The sequence below is a fragment of the Sorex fumeus genome, unplaced genomic scaffold (genome assembly GCF_029834395.1).
Source record: "Sorex fumeus unplaced genomic scaffold, SorFum_2.1 ptg000044l, whole genome shotgun sequence".
Lineage (NCBI taxonomy): Eukaryota > Metazoa > Chordata > Mammalia > Eulipotyphla > Soricidae > Sorex > Sorex fumeus.
Genome location: NW_026606101.1, coordinates 3,944,579 through 3,967,344, shown reverse-complemented (window position 1 = coordinate 3,967,344; position 22,766 = coordinate 3,944,579). Strand labels below are relative to the sequence as shown.

The following is a 22,766-nucleotide window of genomic DNA, read 5'->3' as shown; positions in this document are numbered from 1 at the left end:
TTTTACTTTAAGATACAAGGTAAAATATGCTTTAATTTTCACTTGCAGAAAAGGTTTCAAGCAAGTACCATCTTTACAGAAATTCTGCTGTAAGATGCTATATGTGTGCATGCGTGCATAATCCATAATTATAGATTTCCTCTGCTTGTAATAAATAACAGAGAGATTCTGTGTTACCCTTTCCTAGTTTCCCTGGTGATACCCCTGCCAAATCACAGAACAATAGCACAACCAGAACATTGGCATCGGTACAATCCAGATGCAGGACATTCCCACCACCGCTAGGAGCCCTCTTTCTAACCACATTCACCTTTCTCCCCTCCTGCCCCATCCCATTCCTAACCCCTGGGATTAACTCCACAGTTCTCCATTGTAAAATTGTCACATTTAAAAATAACAATACATGATCTCTGTGGCTTTTGTTTGTTTGTTTTGCTTAGCACCATACCCTGCATATTCAATTATGATTGCTGAGTCTATCCACACTTCATTTTCTTCTGTTGCCGAATGGTATTCCATCTTATAGATGTACTACAGTTTAACTATTCACTGGCAAAATAACAGCTGGGTTGTTTCTGGATTTTTAGCTGTAACAAATACAGCTGTATGAACACTGAGGTACAGGTTTTTGCTGAGAGTAATGTTTCCATTCTCTGGGATGAATACCCAGGAGTACAATTGCTGGATCACATGGAATCTAGGACTGCCAAACTTTGTTTTTGACTTAATAAAGTTTTACTTTTCAAAATGTACAGTTGGGACCTACTGAAATGTCTTCCCCTGCAGTTGGGGCATTCCCCATCCTTAGTGTTTCTGGTGTAAACTACTTGAGCTCTGTGCTTTGAAACCAATTTAATAAGTTCTTTACTAAGGAGCTCCTGAAGGGCTGCCCCTGCAAGGACCCCAAGTCTTCAGCCTCTCAGACATAACAGCAGGGGTTATAAGTTATACTTGAAGACCTCCTTGAAGAGCTTGTCATAGGTGACCTTGTCAAACAAGACTAGGTTATTGAGCTTGTTCTGAACTTTGGACTACTTTGGACTACTTCTCTTTCACCTTGCCTCTGGATTTGTTCACCGGGTCTTTGTCTTTCTTGGCCAATTTTCTGGCATCTTTCTTTTTCTTGTTGTTCTTGGGAGGTGTCACGAAGCTCAGAGGGAAGCAGTTACCATTGCAAGTTCATTAAGATGTCAAGAAACTGCCAAACTTCCCCCCCGCCCCCCAGAGTGTCCATTCCATTTTACACTGCTACAGTCAGTGAGTGAGCTCAAATAATCCCTTCAAAACAGTGTGTGTGTGTATGTATGTGTGTGGGGGGTGCCACAGAATGGCTGGGGGGGTGGTGTGAACTGAAACTACTCAAAGACGAGACATAGATGGCCAAAAGGCAAGTGAAAAGAAATGCTTAGTATCACTCATTATCAAGGAAATGTACATAGAAACAACAATAAGACCAGTGAGACTGGAACATATTACAAAGTTGAAAAACAATGAGTTTTGGTTGGATGCTGGAAGTACAAACCTTCATCCCCTGCTGGTAGAAATGCTGAATAGTTCAGCTATTATGAAAACAATATGGACCCCTCAAAAATCTATGAATTGAGCCCATCTCACGAGCAAAGAAACAGCTCAGTGCCATGTTTCCTAATAATATATCACTGGTTCTTCTAGGTAGATTGGTCTGGGATGAGAACTCTGGGGCCTTCTCAGTAGAGTGGTGGGCAGATTCCCGTTTCTGCCTGTATGCATAGCAGTCCATATCCACACTTTGTACCCTCTGATATAGAAATGGACTAGCTTCATAACTGAATCCCAAATTGTTAAGCCACCAAATTGTTTCAGATCTATAACTCTTGGATTCCACAGTCACAACAGCTCCAAATTTCATATTACTGTCAGCCCAGTAGGATCAGAGTAAATCTGATAGGAAAGTTGCATAGAAGACCACCAAGCTCAATGAGTTAAACAGTAACAGAGAAGCTAAACTAGCACCAAGCTACACAGTACATCTTCACATCAGTTTGGCAACATCATTGTAAAATATAACAATTATCATTAATTGACTACTATTGATCTAAGAATTGACGATTCCATTTGCCTTCTGTCATAATAAACAATATGAGGTAAATCTGTTGGTACCTGCAAGGGGGCAGGCTGGGGTGGTGGGTGGGAAATTGGGGACATTGATGGAGAGGTCTTCACTTTGGTGGGAGATTGGTGTTAGAATATTTAGGGCCTGAAAAAGTTTTATGGAAAACTTGGTAAATCTTGGTGTCCATGATAAAAAAAAAACTTTTTAAATCAATAAATCGATATCCCATATTATCAAACAAGTCCACTTCTTGGCATTTACTTCTAAGGCCCAAAACCACTCTTCAGAAAAGACATTTGCACTTCTATGTTGATGGTGTGGAGCGATAGCACAGTGGTAGGGCATTTGCCTTGAGCGCAGTCAGCCCGGCTGAGTCAGGTTCGATTTCTCTGCCCCTCTCGGAGAGCCCGGCAAACTACTGAGAGTATCTCACCCACACGGCAAAGCCTGGCAAGCTACCCGTGACGTATTCAATATGCCAAACACAGTAACAAGTCTCAATATGGAGACGTTACTGGGTCCGCTTGAGCAAATTGATGAACTACGGGAGGACAGACAGTGTTTTATGTTGATGGTAGTACTATTTATAGTAGCCAGAGTCAGGATATAGCCAGAGTGTTCAAGAACAGATGACTGGATAAAGAAACTATGGTACATATACACAATGGAATACCACTCAGCTATAAGAAAAGACAAATTCATGCAATTTGCCGTTACATGGATAAATCTGGAGAGTATCATGCTGAGTGAAGTTAGAGGAAAGGGGACAAACAGAGAATAAACACCCTCATATACAAAGTAGTACAGTAAAGAGACAACAAATATCCAAAAAGAATTCTACCACTGTAGGAAAAATGCGGGGAGAAAGCGGGGGAGGGGGGGAGCACTGGAACATAGTGATGGGAAACAGGCACTCTGCTCGGGGTTGTGGTCCTGGAATGCTTTTGCATGAAATGCTACCATTATCACTGTTGTAAATCACAGAGCTAAAATAAAATTTAAAAAAATTCTTTGTGTAGTCTGGTTACTAGTCCTTTGTTACATGTGCAGTTTGCAAACATCTTTTTTAGTGTATAATTTAATTTTCATTCTCATCACTTGAGCTTCTGTAGAGCAAAACTCTTCATTTTGATGAGGTTCAATTTATCAACCCTGCCAGTTACAAATCATGTTTCTGATGTCAAGTCTATGTTAATTTTTTACTTTCAACTCTACTCAAATTCATTAGTGCCCACAAATCAGTGCAGATTCCTGACAAAATTGTGTTCAAACATCCATCTGATAAACATACAACTAAACCCAGTTCTGTTTTCTGCCCTAGAGATTTTCTCAATCACACAGACATGCTGGAAAAATATTTCCATTTTGTTTGGAAAGTCTTAGTAGCACTCTTCATTTATTTTTTAGAAGCAAAATATTTTTAAAATTATGTTTTCAATCAGAATGATGGATAGTTGCTTAAAATAAGGAATTGGACGCATAAACTCAAAACTATTAAAAAGATATGATATGGTAAAATCATGACGTGAGAGGCAGGTATTTAATGTGATTCAGTCCTTCAGAATCCCTTCATTGATCATGAAAGAGAAGAAAATGGGAGCCTTATCCCAAAAATAATTAGCAATTCAATATTAAGTAGCTGTCAATCTGGAAAGTGCAAGGTATACGCAGATACTTATTTTATTTTATTTTAAATTTTTATTAGTGAAGCACCATGAGGTACAGTTGTAGACTTACAAATTTTTGTTCTTGAGTTTCAGTTATACAATGATCAAGTACTCATCCCTCCACCAGTGTCCATTTTCCACCACCTCTGATCCCAGTATCCCTCCCACCACCATCCCCCGCATCCTACCCTGCCACTGTGGCAGGGCATTCCCTTTTGTTCTCTCTCTCGTTTTTGGTGCTGTGGTTAGCAAAAGAGGCATTGAGTGGCAATCATGTTTGGTCTATAGTCTACTTTCAGCATGCATCTCCCATCCTGGGAGGATCCTCCCAACACCCTTTATTTGGTGCTCCCTTCTCTATCTGAGCTGCCTTTCCCCCTAGCATGTGCAGCTGGTCTCCAAGCCATGGAGTCTACCTCCTGTTACTTATCTCAGCTATTTTTGGGTGTTAGTCTCCTATTTTGTTACTTTATGTTTCCCCAGATGAATGCAATCTTTCTATGTCTGTCCCTCTCTTTCTGACTCATTTCACTTAGCATGATACTTTCCATGTAGTACCACTTGTATGTAAATTTCATGACTTCATCTTTTCTAACAGCTACATAGTACTCCATTGTGTAGATGTACCAAAGTTTCTTTAACCAGTCATCTGTTCTCGGGCACTCAGGTTTTTTCCAGATTCTGCTATTGTAAAAAGTGCTGCAATGAACAGACAAGTGCAGATGTCACTTTAACTATACATTTTTTACCTCTCTGGGATATACTACCAGGAGTGGTATTTCTGGGTCAAATGGGAGCTCAATTTCTAATTTTTTGAGAATCGTCCATGCTATTTTCCAGAAGGGTTGAACCAGTCGGCATTCCCACCAACAGTGAAGGAGGGTCCCTTTCTCGCCACATTCGTGCCAACACCAGTTGCATTTGCTCTTTTGGATGTGGGCCAGTCTCTGTGGTATGAGATGATATCTCATTGTTGTTTTGAGCAGATACTTATTTGAGATGCCTTTCATTTTACTGTAGTGCTGCAAATAACAAGGACTAAGTACCTCCTGTGCTAGAAAATTCTACACAATATCTGTAGAAGATCATTTTGGGAGTACAATTTAAAGATGTCCAATGGGCAGGCTCAAAAATGGCTTCCAGTAATGAATTCCTGCAGGTGTTTGTATGTTGGAAGAGAGTGACGACACAGAATCTCCTTCCCCGACACCAGGTTGTCTTCACTGCCTGCCCCCCCCCCCCCCCCGAGAGGGGAGGTGGGTTGAGTTTCCCTCCCTGCCCCAAGCAGAGCCCCGGCAGCTGAAAACCTCCAGAATCCAGCCACAGCCATGCTCAAGGCCATTCTCCACACACTCATATGAGCCTCACACATGAGGGAACTGGCAGAAGAACCCAGGCATGTGAAACCTGGGACTGAGATCTCCAAGCCTGCTCATATTGGGACTGGGACTCCTCCTCCTGCATCCCCTATTTTCCAGTAGCTTGGCAGTCACACCCACAAACTGCCCCCAGCACCGTGTAATACCATCAATGGCCAAAATCCAGAGACTATAAAACAAAGCTCCTAGTTGTATGGCTACATTCATTGCTGCATGACCTCTTATAGTCTAGCCCACTGATGTACCTAAAGCAGCACACATGTGTTTGGCTTTAACACACTTACTTGTATTCTTTATGTACATTCTCCGTCCTTCTCAGAGAGCCTGGCAAGCTACCGAGAGTATCCCGCCTGCATGGGAGAGCCTAGCAAGCTCCCCGTGACATATTCAATATGCCAAAAACTGTAACAATAACAGGTCTCATTCACTTGACCCTGAAAGAGCCTCCAATACAGCATGTTGGGAAAGATGAGTAAGGAGATGCTACTAAAATCTCAGGGCTGGGACAAATGGAGATGTTACTGGAACCTGCTCGAGCAAATTGATGAACAACAGGATGACGGTGATACACTGATACAGGGATATGCAACTGAGACCCACTCTAAGTGGCTGGACTTCTTGAATCGCTTGTAACAGGGTACAGTCTAGGTTACAGAAAGAATTTCATTTCACTTGTTCTCTTACCTTCTCTCTCCTGTTTTCTCCTTTTTTCCCTCCCTCTCTTCCTTACTCGCTCCCTTTCTTCATTTCTCTTACCCCAACCCTCCTAATTTGGTTAATCCTTCCTTCCCTGCATTTCACTACCAGGGAGATAGTTGTCTTATGGTAAGGACATACATGACAAAGAAATGTCATATACTCAGCTAACAGCCAACAAACTCTGAGACCAATAACCATGTGAGTGATCTTTTAAAATATCCCACAACTATGGGAGTGAACCTGGAATTGGCTCAGTCTTCAATCAAGTCTTTAAACTGCTACACAACTCCCAACAGTCTCTAAGCCTGATCACCCATCAACAACCCAAAACTCCTACCTATCACAGGCCTGGGAAATAACAAGTACTTGCTGCTTTAAGTCATTACATTTGCAGATGCTTTTAAAAAATGTAATTATGGGTATCAAATACATATCTATTGTATTGATAACAAATAATTTGGGAGGAATGCTACCAGATTCTGAGAGTCAATTTTTCATTCTTTTTGTAACTAAAAAGAATGAAAAAAAAATCTTGACTTGACATTATGATGACAAATAGACAATCAAATGTTCACACCCACAGGGAAGAGGATGTTCCCCCTTAAGATGGCTTTTGGAATCACCTTTGAAAATAATGCACATTTGAGTAGACCAGGCGAGGAAAGAAATGGCTGATGCCACACGAGATAAAAAGAGCAGGAGCCCTGTACTCTTAGAGAAAGACATCTTCAAAGGTGACATCAGAATGCACACAAAACCATACTCAAACATGACCTCAGACTGCACTCAAATATGTGCTCAAAAGCTAGGCCAACATTGTATTGTATTTTGCAAGGGTAAGCTCACATGGGAATACCACCTGGCCATTTTAGATGTTTCTTCCATATATTATATGATAGGGTGACCTATAAAGGCGCTCATTTGCAAATGACTTCACATGCAATTAACCAGTGAGGAATTGTCGACAAGATACCGGTGGATGTTGTCTGCAGGGAGGGTCTCAGTGTGACACAGACAGGGCAGTGAGGAGGGCACTGCGCCAAGGTGTCAGACATTTGAATGTTTTAGCAGATAGAACATCCTTTACTATAAAAGTCTAGTCCAAAAATATGCCTATATCTTTTAATGCAGTGGAGGAAAGTAAATTGGATGAAAATGTCTCTAACACTCTCTTGTAGTCGTAGATGCAGTAAAATGAGACAAAGAGACGAGAGCTTGCCTGGCTTCAGAGACCCACCTTGGCCTATTCAATGGGGCATACTAATGATCTCAGTGAAATTGCTATCATTCTTCATTGAGGAAAAACAAATATAAGTAATATCCAACGTTGATTATTTTTAATCCTGCCTAAAATCTCATCTAGATCTTAATCAGGAAGGCAATCTGATTAAAGTCACATATACCAAAGGACAAGCAAGTTTAATGCGGCAATTTTCCCCAAGGTATTAATATTTTTAAAGAAAAATTGTACTCTAATGACATCATTCCTATCCAAATCTTTGTATCTTGGAGGACTTTATGGTCTCTTAAGACTCCCCCATGAATTTCCTCTTCTACTTTTGATTCCCCAAAGGTAACGATGATTACATCTTCTTCATCGGAAAACCTAGGAAAGCTTACCAAAAGTCAGGATGCTCTCAGGACTGACTCCCAAATGATATTCTAATCCAAAGATTAGTGCCGGAAAATCTGGGGTCTCAAGATCAACCAAAGCTAGAGAAACCAGTGCTTTGCAGAAAAGAAACAAACTGAGGCCTTCTGAGAAATGGGACAATCACTATTAAACCTGTACAGGGCTCCATGCTGACAAAAGGCATCGGAGAGAGTTAACTGTACTCACATCCCAGTGACAGATCATGAAGTTCCCTCTAAGTCCATTCCCCAAATGGTGCCAAGAGTTTTACTAAAGATCCTTTGTATTAAGCCAGCTTCATCTTTAAAAACATTTGTTAGCGGGTTGCACCAATGACTATCAAACTTAGTTGCATTTTAGAATCATGTGAAAACATTTAAGGCTCCTGAGATTTAAATATTAACCTATACCAACTAAACATATGGTCTGGGTGGTAGCCAGGCCTTAATGTTTTAAAGCAGATTTTTTTAAACTCCCCAGATTTTCCCAATGGGCAATCAAGTTTGAGAACTACTGGGTTGCATCACTCATTCATTCATCAAAATAGTTCCTTAATATTAATTAACTGCAGGGGTGGGGAAACTTTTTCTGCCAAGGGCTATTTGGACATTTATAACATCATTTGCAGGCCATACAATACAGACAGATGAGCCATGGGCAGCCAACAAAGCGCACACTTCTTTCCTGGCATGTAGTACCAGACCACTTGATTTCATGTGTCTTATAAAGCCCTTGGGATTGGACATTCTTCCCTCTGATTCAGTAAATGACTTCTGAGTGGTTCCTTATACACTTTCCTCAGTAGTTAGTGAATTTATGTATGCTCTAGCATTGCATGTAGCCATGGGTGAATATATGAATAAAGGAATCAATTATGAATGAATGAATGAATGAATGGTCTTTCTTTCATGTCTCCTCCTGGCTTGAGATACAGGCAGGAGTTTCAGTGTTCACAGAAATACCAGCATAGATTATACAACAACCAACTCAAAAGGATGTAGTGATGACACACAAAAAAGCAATCTTCAGTGGAGAGAGAGGAAAGATGGTGGAGAACCCTAATCTCATGACACTTTCTTTGCAAACAACCTAAAGTACAGCACAGAGCTCAGTCTCCCAAGACTAGGGAGAAAGCTCAAAGGGCTGAGCACTGGGCTGAAGGCCTGAGTTCATCTTTTGCACTTCATGCTCCCCTGAGCACTGCCAAGCACAGCATCTGTGTGCCCTTGAGTGTGACTCCAAAACTAAGAGTTCCTCAGGACAAAGTTTCACCTCTTGCTCTTCACCCCCACAGAGTCCTTGGGTACCATGACAGTTGTACCTTTACAATGAATCAGGCCGGAAAACTAGTCAGAACCATCATGCACTTGCTAAGAGCTCAATCCCTACAGGCCCTGTTCCCCTCAAAAGCAGCCCTGATGTGTTCCAAAGTACAGTATGTGCCTGTGGTACACGTACTAAAATTCAGTAATAATATCATGACTTCAACTACTCAAGAAATCACTTTAAGTAGTTGAAGTCATTTCACTTGTCATTGAAACCTACAGAGTTTCTTTCATTATAGTGATACCATGATACACTGTTAATAATTATTGTTCAAAAGATAAAAAAGAATATGAGAACAGGTCTTCAGTAAGAAGCTTGACATGGGGGTGGGAGGCAGAGGAGGAGGACACTACAACAATGGTAGAGAGAAGTGGTCAACCAGGAGTGGGGCGGGGCTGATATCTGGCAAACTGTAATGCATGAAACCCCATCAGTAGTAGTACTATTAACCACTGTGTGAAAAATTAATTTTTTAAAAAGTGCCTGTCATAGAGGTACACTGGTGGGTGGGAAAGGAATGAAGGACAAGGGTGGAGGCAAGTAGATACCACTGAAGTTGGTGTTATATGCCTGAAACCTAACCATAGATCACACACATAATTCATGCAATTCATACAATTCACAGTGACTAATATTTTTTTACCAGATCAAGAAAAGCATGTCTTTAAAAGTATTAAGGTTTTATGCCAGAGAGATTGCACAGGGTCCCAGGTGGGTCCCTGATTCCACTATGGTACCCTGAGTACCACAAGGAATGATCCCTGAGTCAGGAGTAGACCTTGAGTACCACTGGGTATAACCCATCCCAAACACCCCCACCACAAGAGCACTAGAGTGATAGATGAAGAAAATAATATACAAAAGGAACAGAAGAATGACAGAAGCATTTAGAACTGCTGAGACCTTGGCAGTTCCAAGTGGCACTGTGACGTTGGGCATTTGTGTCTGAATCTTGCTCCCTGACAGACTCTCTGCCGAGTGATGATTCTCACTGAGCATGTCTGCATCCCTCACTGGGTCCAGCACTGTGCTTTCCTTGGATGTTCTCAATAGAATATCCTGTGTTTGAATATACTTTTTTCCTTGTACTGTGTCACTGGCCCCAGCTGACAAAGGAGTGAGCCCAGGAAACAATCCAGGTCATCGCTAAAAATAGAACATTGATATTAGCCTCAGGAGCAGCACCTAAATAGATAGGGTGTCAAATTCTCCTTCCCCCAAACTACCCGCCCCTCCTCCCTGCCTCCAGAGGTCCTGACAATTCTTCTTCCTGACATAAACAGTGACATCCAGGTCCCAGACTCCTTAGTCCATCCTTTAGGCCAGTAGTGGAAGCATCCAAAAAGGCACTTAAGTCAGAAGAGCTGTGAGAGGTGTCATGACACGGGGATCAACCCTGTCTGTATTGGGGGGGGGGGGGGTCGGAGGGGGGCTTGGAGAGAACAAACTCAAGCAAAATAAGAAGCAAACTTCATCTCAATGTATCCAACACTGAAAAGTTGGAGAAGCCTGCGGAAGTCACCTTGATTCCATATCCCCGGGCCCTCAGAGGACAAATCCCCTCCCTGTTCCTCCCAGATGCCAACCCCTGCACGCATGCACCACACACACACACACACACACACACACACACACACACACACACACACACCATGCTGAGAAGCCTAGAAGCTGGAAGGGCCCCTCACAGTGCTCTGTGGTCTAAAAGGATCTGATACAGCTTAGGAAATGGGCAGGCATGGAACACATCATCTCCACAGCGGATATTTTCTCACTTAAAAAAAAAATTTGTTCTCACTTAAGAATGCTAATGGCCCATGCACAGAAATAAAATCCCTGACCTACTTTGAAGCTGAACTTATTAAACAAGCCGACCTTATTACTCAGAAGAGACTGTAAAACAGTAGAATAGAGCCCAAATGGAATTCCTCGCCTCCTTCTTTCCCTGGCAGAAGCAGGCAGCAGAAGCATCAGGCTGGATGGGAGCCATGAGCTGAGGAAGGTGGGGGGGGGGTAGGGGTAAGGGTCGGGGGAGGGGTGTTATTTCACCACCAGATTCCTGGCTGCCTCCCTGGCTATGTGACCTGGAAGATAATCGCTTGTACCAATCAGGGTCTCTGAAACCTTTTCTAGGGAACTCAAGACGGTGCTCTCTGGGGTCCTTTTCGTGTGGGATCTCGTCTGTTTCTTGAAAATTTACAAAAGGAGCAATTATCGAGGCTGACAGTCTGGCAGACCCAGAGAAGCAGGTGAGGGACAGGAGGCCGAGCTTCGAGTGGGGCTCATGTGGGTGGGCCATGCTTATGAATGGATTTATTTCCTCACAGCCATTCGAAAGCCACCACCAGGCTACAGTCGACAGAACACCACTTGCGTCTGCAACAAGAATTCCCTCCGGCAATGCAGCTGACAACTTTGGTTGAGCCGAATGAATCTTCCCAGGCCTTTTAAACTGCGGACCAGTCGCGAGTGGCTTTCTGTGGGTTAGAATCAGATTCATCATCCCGGGAAGGGACGAGCCGAGCCCCATTTCCATGAGGGCAATGACATGAGTCATGCCTGCTCATTCTGGAGAAAATCCTGGAGCTGCAAGGTAAATGATTCCACTCAGAATGGGAGACTTGGCAGGATAGATTCCTGCTGGGACTGTTGGCATCAAATGTTCCCCAAACAACTTCGGATCAGTCAGCGGTGCTATGGGATGTTTGCTGAGGTTGCTCAGGAAAGACCATGGTGTGTAGAAGAGGGAACCCCATTGAAGTCCAGGTCTTGGCTCACAGATGACCCTTCCTTAAGTCTTTAGAATACACTTCCTGTCACAGAGCTTAGGAAACTCTGAGGGATTCCCCAGGAGGGGCAAACAGATTCCCAAGAGGGGCAAGCAGGGTTTGCTAGAGAACTACAAGCCCCAAAGGGCTGCCCTGGGTGACATGAGGGCCTCAAGTTTGTGCAGACTATGACAGGAACATACGTGGAGCAGCTGCAGAGACTGGATACCCCAAGACCAGAGGGGTGGGGTCAGCAGGGAAGCCCAGGCCAGAGGTATCTGGATCACAAGCTGCAATTACATGGTATCTAGCCTTCACCTCCCAGCACCTGCTGTAGGGCAGGGGATGACCAGTCCCAGGGATGTTCAGGTAGAATTGCTTTCTCTGCACTTTGCAGACAAGAGCCACAGAGCTGTCAAGTGGCCAAGATTTTCGAAATGGAGTGTGGGGTATGCCCAGCACTTCCTGTTTGTCCATCCCAAGGACCTGACCATAGGGGGAGCCTCTCTCACTCCTGTCCCTTACCACTCCAGCTTTCAGTTGTTCCCCTACACTTTGTACTCTTGGATCATGACCAACATGCTCTGACAAAGGTCCGCATGGAGTATCCATGTCTCTGTGGAAGTGTCACCTCCTCATCTCAGTTTGTTATTCTGTCTAGGGATCCCCGGAGATCAACACAGAGCAGGGCACTATAGTATCAAGGAGCCATGGTGAGAGGGAGGGGCAGCCACGGAGAGGCAACCGCAGTCCCCAGCCACATCCTCCATGCATACCTTCCACCGCACCTGCCAGCCTCAGCAAGCACCGTGATCAGCAGTGGAATAAATGGAAGCTAAAAGGAAACTCATGCATGTGTCCCATTCCCACTCCGCCACCCCCAGCAGTAGCCTTGGCTGTGGTGGTCAAACCTTGTAGTGGGTTAGCAACAGCGAGCCCCCATGGTACCACTGAAGCTCCTATCTCTGTCCCTCTCATTGTTTGCTGTCCTGCGTGTTATGTTCTTTCCCAGAGAGAATCATGTGTGGTCAAGTTTTTTTTTTTTTTTTGGCTCTCACCCAGCGATGCTTAGGGGTCACGCCAGGCTCTGCACTTAGGAATTACTCCTGGCGGTGCTTGGAGGGCTATTCGGGATGCCGGGGATGAATCCAGGTCGGCCGCGTGCAAGGCAAATGCCCGGCCTGCTGTGCTATTGCTCCAGTCCCTGTGCTCAGTTCTTGAGAGAGTCTGGAGACTCACTCCTTCAACTTACTGACTCTGAGAGGAGCTGGTCCCAGAGGGAAAAAAAAAAAGGGCACTTTCCAGGCCACTGGGTCAAAGAAGAGTCTGCCTTCTACAGGATGAGCTCTCTGTGACTCCCCACTGCCCTCTGCAGGAGAGAAGAGCTGTACAGACCCAAGAGGAAAACGGAAGAGTGATTTTGCCCCCAAAGCTGGGTACTATCAGGAGGAAGGAAAATGGCTGGCACAGGCCGTGCATAACCTGTTGGAACATCCTGTTATCTGACTGGGCCAACAGGATCTGCCAGCATAGCCAGGTCAGACCAGGTCACTGGGTGGCATGACAGACCACTTTCTGATATCTAAGCAAGACAAAGTGTTCCAGTGCAAATTCCCAGCTCACTGCAGGAGCGCTAGACACCAAAACATGTGTGCCCTTTTTCCTAAAACTGTCTAGAACAAATCCCCACTGCTATGAACTCTTCCCAAAAGGCCTGGAGAGACAGTACAGTGGCTAAGGCATTTTCCTGGGTTTAATTCTTGGTACCACACATGGTCCCCTGAGCTCCACCACAAGTAATGCCTGAGTGAAAAACCAGGAGCAAGACTTGAACACACATAGGCAGGTTTGTCCCTCCTACTTGGCCCCCCAAATAAAAGATACAATCCAAATCACCCAGAACACCCAGAAAAATCCCAGATTCTCTAAATCCAGGCTAATCCCCTCTTCCAAAGGGCCCCCAGCTATCCACTGAGGCCATTTCTGCCCCACCCCACCCACTCAGGGAGGTGCTGATGGTCTCCGGCATTCACACCTCAGGAAACACAGCAATGCCCCCAGCCTGGTCTCTGGGACTGGGCCCCGTGCTGAAATCCCAGTTCCCTTCTCTAAGCCAGACCACATGCCACCCTTGGGTGTGCTTGCAGATCCTCTCCACAGAGCCCCTCACCCAGACTCTCCTGGGGTGCTGGTCTGGAAAACCATCTCTGAACCCAAATGAAGCAAGCAAGGAGACCCTCCTCCTCTCTTGGCTGCCCTGTGCACACTTTGAAGTCAGCCTTCGTCACGCTGACATTCCATGACACTGCTCCACAGCTCAAGTGCCTTTCCTGTACCAGACCCCCAAGTTCTCTGAAGGGAAGACGTGTTGACATCCAGCAAAGGGGTGACCCAAAATAAATGCTCCATATATCCAGCCCTTTTTGCCAGCCTGGGACCACATGTCTCTTCTGATGAATCACTGCCATTGTCCAAATCAGATTTCAAATAAGAGTAAAAGTAATAATGTGCAAATGAAAGCCCACTGAAAGTGAAGGCTTTGGGCTGTCATAATAGTGCCACTTGTCATCTGCAGGGGGCTCTAGGATTTACACAGCATCTCTTCATTGCCTTATCTTCCTTAATGCAGTTCTCAAAGCAACTTTCCTCTTGTCAAATCGATGCAGTTCTCCACGCCGCCGAGGTACTTGGAGGACTCGAAGCTGGGACACGACCAAGGGACTCACTATGGCTGCAGAGGCTGCCAGCAGGTGGCTGTCACTGTGAGTCATTGGCAGTCCCACCAGTTCACAGGCTAATGGCCAGAGACCACAGACCTAGTCTATATTTATAATCACACTTGCCACCACCTCTGCCTTTAGTTATAAACTGTAATATCTAAGTACCCAAATAAATATATAAGTATTCTAATTCAATGCCAACTGTGCTAAATCACTGTTGACAAGTAGATTGGGATAGGAGACAGGACTGGACTTAGCAGCTCCAAGACTTTGGTCAAAGTACTTAACCTGGCTGTGCCTTGGTTTACCCAATTATAAAGGAGGAGTTGTAACAGTACCTATTTCACAATGCTGTGATGAGGAGTAAAGGAAAACAAACAAGGAGTTTTTACAAATAAGAAGCATTTGATGAATTTTAACTATGGATATTATTGTTATTGCTATTACTCTTACTACAGGATTAACTAGGATGATGGTGGTTTATTTACCCATACACAGTCTTTGCCTTTGCTCTGCTGAGTGTAGGAGTAAAGCAGGTTTCAGCTTGCTTCTAATTTGATAACTTAGATACTTTCATGGAAGACTGGAGGATGGAAAAGAGGGAAGAATCTAGGTTCTCTCTTGTTCTATCACTCTCCCTTACTCCTCTGTCTCTGTCTCTGTTTCTGTATGTCTCTGTCTCTCTGTCTCTGTCTGTCTGCCACTCTCTCTCTCTCTTTCTCTCTCTTTCTCTCTCCCATAGCAGCACCATCTACAACACCTCTAGCTAGATTCTGCTGTAATTTCCATCCTATCCATTTAGGTTTTGCTATTAGTATTTAGAGTGACCCATAAAGATGCTCTCCAAGAAACCACATTCTTTTTTTTTCTTGGTAAAATATAATTTTCTTATTACTGAAACACCATGAGGTACAGTTGTAGGCTTACAAGTTGTTGTGCTTGGGTTTCAGTTATACAGTGATCGAGTACCCATCTCACCACCAGTGCCCATTCTCCACCCCCACCAATCCCAGTATCCCTCCCAGCCCCCAGCCCCTATCCCACCCTGCCTCTATGGCAGGGCACTCCCTTTTGTTCTATCTCTCCTTTTTGGGTGCTGTGGTCTGCAGAAGAGACATTGGGTGGCAATCATGTTCAGTCCTTGAACTAATTTCAGCAAGCATCTCCCAGCCTGGGCAGATATTCCCAGCACCCTTTATTTGGTGCTCCCTTCTCTATCTGAGCTGCCTTCACCTCTAGAGTGTGCAGCTGGCCTCTAAGCCATGGAGTGAACAATCTGGTATTCAGCACAGCTGTTCTTGGGTGTTAGTCTCTTATTTTGTTATTTTATGTTACCCAGATGAATGCAATCTTTCTATGTCTGTCCCTCTCTTTCTGACTCATTTCACTTAGCATAATATTTTCCATGTAGTACCACTTGTATGTAAATTTCATGACTTCATTTTTTCTAACTGCTACATAGTACTCCATTGTGTAGATATACCAAAGTTTCTTTAACCAGTCATCTGTTCTCGGGCACTCAGGTTTTTTCCAGATTCTGGCTATTGTAAAGAGTGCTGCAATGAACAAACAAGTGCAGATGTCACTTCGACTATACTTTTTAGGCTCTCCGGGGTATATTCCCAGGAGTGGTATTGCTGGGTCAAATGGAGCTCAATTTCTAATTTTTTGAGAGTCGTCCATACTGTTTTCCAAAAGGGTTGAGCCAGTCGGCATTCCCACCAGCAGTGAAGGAGGGTCCCTTTCTCGCCACATCCTCGCCAACACAGGTTGCTTTTGTTCTTTTGAATGTGGGCCAGTCTCTGTGGTGTGAAATGATATCTCATTGTTGTTTTGATCTGCATCTTCCTGATGATTAATGATGCAGAGCATTTTCTCATGTGCCTTTTAGCCATTCAGATTTCTTCTTTGAGAAAGACTCTGTTCATTTCGTTGCCCCACTTTTTGATGGGGTTGGACGATTTCTTCTTGTGGAGTTTAACCAGTACTCTGTATATCCTTGATATCAACCCCTTGTGTATTTGGAGAATATCCTTTCCCATTCTGTAGATTATCTTCGTATTTTGGTCACTGAGAAACCACATTCTTTGTTTGACCATCCAGCTAAGGCTGGGCTTGTGGGAGTAGTTACATTTTGATTACTTAGTAGCACATTCTTATAACAAATTCCCTATACTAAACTCCCTCTGTGTGAAATCTCTAGAGTTTGTGTCTTCCTTATTGGGTTTTGATTGACAGATATACTAGATATGTATATTTAAGCAAGTTTCTCCACTAGCATTTCTTTAGAAAATACTGCTAATAACTCAAAGGTCAGTGCTGGGGATATATACACAATATATACAGTCACACATCCTCCTTAACACCTGGGGAACACAGCAGTCATTTTAAGAAACTGGGTTTCATCTTTCTGTACTGGAAAGAATTTCAGTGCAGAGATTTAAGTCCCCAAACCCTACCTTATAGAAATAATGAATAAAGATGCAATTACATAGTCAACATTATACCTTCCAAGAATAATGTATCATACAAAACCCAACTCATGGCTGAAAAATGTCTGTAACAGATATCGGTGAAGTGCATTCCCCTAAAAAGATGTTTTGAAATCCTAACCACTAGTATCACAGAAAGTTTCCTCACTTTTAAGTAGAGTTATTGCATCTATAATTGGTACAGGGGACCCTAGTGTGATAACACTGCTATCCTTGTAAGAAGACAGTCCTGGGAATACCAAGGAATATCAAGGAATCAAGAAAGAACACAATCAGAAGATGACGGATTACATAATGTGGGGACCAATTCAGGGCTTCTGGAAAGCAAACCACCAGAATACTGGAAGAGGCAAGGGAGGATTTCTCTTGTAGTTTCAGAGGATTCTGACCATTTAGTTTCTGAATTCTGGCTTCCAGAACTGAGAACTAAGTCATGAGGCTTCAGCACATCTTATCTTTGAACTTGACTGCAGCAGCCTATGGGAAGTGATGACAACTGAAATGGAAGGAGTGTGTCTGGCAGAAGTGTGAGGTATCTACATCACATTCGCAGGGGCTGAGGCCTAAATAAGCCTGCATCAGTGAGCAGGCGGTTCTACAGGAAATGCTGGACTCTGGCGAATGAAGATGATCCTGTTTGGGAATGAGTGAACTTGAGAGGAGATCCAGACCCTTCCCTGGGAAGGCTGTATGAAGTACGAGAGAACTTGGATACCAGGGAGAGTCTCCATTCTTACTTTGAGTTAGGACAGACCATTAACAAAGCATGAGGTTGGCTTCTAAAAGCTGAGACTGAGAGCCTGCAATGAAATATGGACTTGAAACCTCTAATCAGAAGAAACAGAATTCAACAAGAATGGTTTGCAGAAGCAAATTCTTCTACAATGCTGCCTAAAAGAACTTCTCCCAACACCCCAATTTCAGCTTGCAAGATCCTAAAGAGACCCCAGACTCCCCGCACAAAGGATCCTGCGTTCTACTGCATTCTACTACATGCATCTAGACTGCATTCTCCTATGATGTCTGGAAGTGCCAAGAATGTGGTGATTTGCTAGGCAGCAATAGAAAACCAACGCAGGCAGTGACATTCCCCCTAATGGTCAACGTGTCTAAAATAGTAAACACAAAAATGTTAAAGGCCATAAAGAAATGTGCAAAATAGGTCTCATGTAACATAAAAAAAGATGCAAAATAAAAATAATCCGCTCCTCTGATGGCCATTCTGAGTCATGGATTAAACAAATCAAAGTGATGTGTCAGGTTGATGACACTAAATGTGCCGAGCTATCCCAAGTCTTCTATCATTTTGAGAATTTTAAAATGTAGGGAAGGACAAGGGTGTTCTTGCTCCTGGCACACGCTGAGTAGAAAGGCTAGTGTGAAATCACATTCAGGAGTCAAAGCTGCTTCAAAAAGAGATCTAGGGTTCTAGAGCACTGACAAGGTGCTTGTGGCTATATTTGAGGGGAGGGATATTCTTCCTTTACTACACTTTGCTCTCTGCCTCCCTCCATCTGTCTATCCTTGGCCTTAACATTTCTCCATCACTGTCTTTCCCAGTATTGGGGAACCAGTTACTGAACATCCTATCTTCTTAGCTCCCTGTCAGAAGGAAGAAAGCAAGAAGGTCTTTGCTCAGTAATAAGGACTGAGTAATGAACAGTACTTATACCATTTTCCCTTTTGGTTGCTGTGAGAGCTGGAGAACGAGCTTCCTCTCAAGAATTTCAGTCTTTCGAAAGTGTACTATAGACCAAACATGATTGCCATTCAATGCCTCTTTTGAAAACCACAGCACCCAAAAGGAGAGAGAGAACACTGTAAGTCTACAACTGTACCTCATGGTGTTTCACTAATAAAAAATAAAATAAAATAATAAAAGGGCTTTAACTTGAAAAAAAAGAGTTTCAGCCTTTCAATCAGAAAAATGGGTTGAATTTCCCCACACGGTCCTCCACAAGGATGTTGTCAACACTGGCGATAACCAGGAGAACCCCACAGCCAATATTGGGGAGGACACACAATTCCACCCAGTGACACAGAGACATCAGGCATCAGAGGCTGGCAGGTGAGTGGAGAGACAGGCATCTGCCTCAGGCAAATGACAGGCCTGATGCCAAGTGAGCCCGGGAAAGGCAGAGGCATGACAGGCTTGCTCTGGTTATTAAACTGTGAGCAAAAAGACATGCATGTCCTTCTGGTAGACATCGTGGGAGCCAGTGCATGGTTCCTCACATCTACTATCCCTCTGGGTCACAGAAGCCAGAAAATTTCTACAAGAGGGCTCTTTCATGACCCTGGGGCTCAGAAAAAAAGGGAGAGGTATATAAAGTCTCATCCAAGTCCTTCTGTCCAAGTAACATGAAGGAAACAGCAATCTTGTTTTTAGCCTGTGGCCAGAGGATACCGCTTGATACCTTACACACCCAACCAAATAAAGTTATTTTTGCCGTTATTGTTGTTTTTATTTGGGGGTCACTCAAACTACGTGTACTCAGGCCTTACTCCTAGCTCTCTTCTCAGGGATCACTCCTGGCAGTGCTCAGGGACCATATGGGTTGAACCAGGGGTCAGCTGCATGCAAGGCAAGTGCCCTACCTGCTGTTCTATTTCACCAGCCCCAAAGGCTAACATCACGTCCTTTTCACAAGTGCAGAAGGTACAGTTGAGCCAATGAAATAACTGGTTCAAATTCACACAGCTGGCAAAGTCCTAATGAAGCGGCTAAGATTCAGTTCTACAGCTCCAAACTCTCATTCACTGTACCAACTTTCCTGTTCCATAGTTCCTGAGCAATCTGACATGTACATGTTGGGATGTGAGCAGAGAGTCACTTCAGAATGAGGAGCATTATGTGTCTGTCTTTATTAGACTAATGAGTCAGGGGTAACATGGGATGCTCCAAGGGTGAGAACTCTTTGAAATAGTGACATCACTAGGCTAAGGATCCTGAAGGGCATCTCATTCCTCTCCTAAAGAGGCTCCTGTTGTCCAGGTACCTAATGATCCCTTGCATTTAACCAGCTTCACTTCTCTCAGGCCACAACTAGTTTGCCAGTGTGTAGATCAGGCCTTACTTGTAAGAAGTCAATGTCTTCTTCTCACTGCAGCTCAGAGAACAGGCAGTAATTGGAATCTCTTTGGGTACGGACCATATGGTTTTGTGCATTTCTCTAATGAGCTGAAGATGTTCTGGGAGATGGCATACTTTTCCATGGAGGCTCACATCTGGAGTTAGACCTTCATGGTGAGCAATTAGGATACCAAGTCTCAGGTACACCTCTGCATCTGACTTCAGCATGGCCCTAGCTCTGTCTCAGAGGCTCGGTTTCCCTATCCACAGCTCAAGTGAAGTAGAAAAGGTGATATAGAAGGTGATTTCCAGCTTTCAATTCAACAGTCTAACCTCATGTCAGCTCTCCTACATTGCTGGTAGGCATGTAAATTGATACAACCCCTATGGAGAATAATTTGGCAATATCTATTAAAGTTAAAATTTTTCAGCAATCACAGGCCTAGAAAATTGTACTGAAGATATGCTTGCACCAAGAAGCGATGTTTGCACAAGGTAATTCATTGCAGCATTGTGTGATAGCGAAAGTCTGGAAGCAATCCAAATACTCATCCACAGGAACCAGTAAAACAAGTGAAGGTACTGCTGCACAATGGAGCACCCTGGAGTTGTTAGAAAAGAAACGAAGCTCCTTGTGTCCAAATACAGGAAGCTTTCCAATATACATTAAGTGCAGAGAAAACAAGATTCAGAAGAGCTCAGCAGAGTGTAATATATTTCAATGTAGGTAAGAAAAAGAATACAGTGGAATGGGAATTTGATTAATCTACACAGAAAATACCTTTGGAAAGATACACAAGTAAACAGTAACAGTGATAATCTCTTGGGAAGAGAAATTGTGGCTGACATAAGGATGATTTTACAGTGTGCACACTTTTTTGTCTTTTGATATTTGAATTATTTTAACCTATTACTTAAAAAGCAATTAAGGCATAGCATTACAATGATGTTTTATATACTGCCAATTAAGGGCTGATGAAGAATCAAGAACATTATGAAGAGCCTGGAGAAGATAAGTAATCATTTACCTGTAAGAAGCCAAAGACTTCTCATGGACAATTCTTCTTGTTTCTCAGTATGTAAACATAAAACTATCCACTCCCTAGCATCCTGCTCTTCAGAACACCACTAACTACCTGAAATGCAGCTGTCTTTCAGATATCTTAAATATTCTCTTTGCAGTTTTCAGGAAATGTATTAAGTATACAAGAAAGAAGCTGTGGGAAGGATTGAGCAGAACTGGTTTCTAGGGAGGGTTCTGATTTCCCACAAGGCTGTTTAAAACCTTCCCTTACCTCTCAGGGGCTCAGTTTCCCCTCTGAATCAATAAAGGATCTCTTGTTTCTTCCACCTCTATTTTCCTAGAATTATAAAAATTATATGAAATGGAGCAAAGGCAAGACAACGTTCTGAAAGGAACTTTAGATCTATTTCCCAAGATGTAGTTTTCTACACTATAAGCTATTACCTGGTAACATCCTAGATGGGCCCTGTGTGGCCACAATGGGACATAGCCATGAGACAAATCAACATCTATTTATTTTACCAATTTTATGCCAGGTACTGTACCAGAAGCTCGAAATGCAAATATAAACAGTACACAATTTTGCCTTGATAGGGCTGGAGTGATAGCACAGTGGTAGGGCGTTTGCCTTGAGCGCAGCCAGCCTGGCCAAGCCAGGTTCGATTCCTCCACCCCTCTCGGAGAGCCTGGCAAGCTACCGAGAGTATCTCGCCTGCACGGCAAAGCCTGACAAGCTCCCCGTGACGGATTCAATATGCCAAACACAGTAACAACAAGTCTCAAAATGGAGACGTTACTGGGCCGGCTCGAGCAAATTGATGAATGAGAGGACAGTGACAGTGGTGACAGTGACAGTGACAGAGAATACCATATGCCTTAAAAGATAAAGATGTGATTTCAATCTCCTATATTCAATAATAAGGCATTCTACATAAAGCCATGAATGTCTACTATGCTTGATTTTCTGGCAAAACAACTATAATACTGCAAAAGATAAATGACTTACTTTTGTTTTCAGCCCCAAACTGAGCACTGTAGCACTGTCCTCTCGTTGTTCATCGATTTGCTTGAGCGGGCACCAGTAACATCTCACAACAAATAGTGAGACTTGTTGTTACTGTTTTTGGCATATCGAATAAGTCACAGGGAGCTTGCCAGGCTTTGCCATGCGGGCGAGAAACTCTCGGTAGCTTGACGGGCTCTCCGAGAGGGGCAGAGGAATCAAACCTGGGTCAGCAGTGTGCAAGGCAAATGCCCTAAACACTGTGCTATTGCTCCAGCCCAGGACTAAGATCCACTCTAAAAAGAGAAATATACAGAGAAGCCTCATATTTGTCTTAAGTTTTCTTCCCTGTAAGGGGGAGGGGTTTTCAAGACCTTAGGACAGACAGTTGGAATTCAATCAAAACATAGTAGCAAGGTAGCTTAGCTAAATTGAGGAGGAAAATTGGAGTTTGAGAGCTAATTAAGTGGCTGGAATCTGCAAGGTAGGGTCGAAAGTACATATGGGTATTTTCTAACAGTCTGTGGGTAATAACTCACAGACAAACCAAAACTCTGCTAGGTCTAGAAAGGAGTAAGTGATAAACAGACAAGAGCTGATGAGAAATATCAGTGACTTGTGCAGAACTGGGAAATTCCTGGTCCAGCTTCAGTAGTGAGTCCATTAAAGTTTCAGGAAGAAGTCACAGAAGTTAGTGTCACATCTTAAAGTAACGACCACACACTTGGATGACTGACAAAGCTGAAATAGATCCATCTTAACAAAAATAAACAGTCCTGACAGTTTCAGGAGGATGTGCCAGCAATTTACCTGCCAGGATAAAATTCAATAGCCTTGAAAGGAAGTTGACATAATGCAAAATACCTACACAAAATACCTTCAGCACATTA

General features: G+C 43.5%; 1 protein-coding gene and 1 pseudogene across 16 annotated transcripts in view; both read right to left on the bottom strand.

Moving 5' to 3' along the window:
- The window catches only part of PTPRT (protein tyrosine phosphatase receptor type T), a 1,141,641-nt gene that overhangs the window by 617,243 nt on the left and 501,632 nt on the right, over positions 1 to 22,766 (bottom strand). The window lies entirely within an intron of this gene.
- LOC130030794 (40S ribosomal protein S25-like) lies at positions 743 to 14,335 on the bottom strand (annotated as a pseudogene).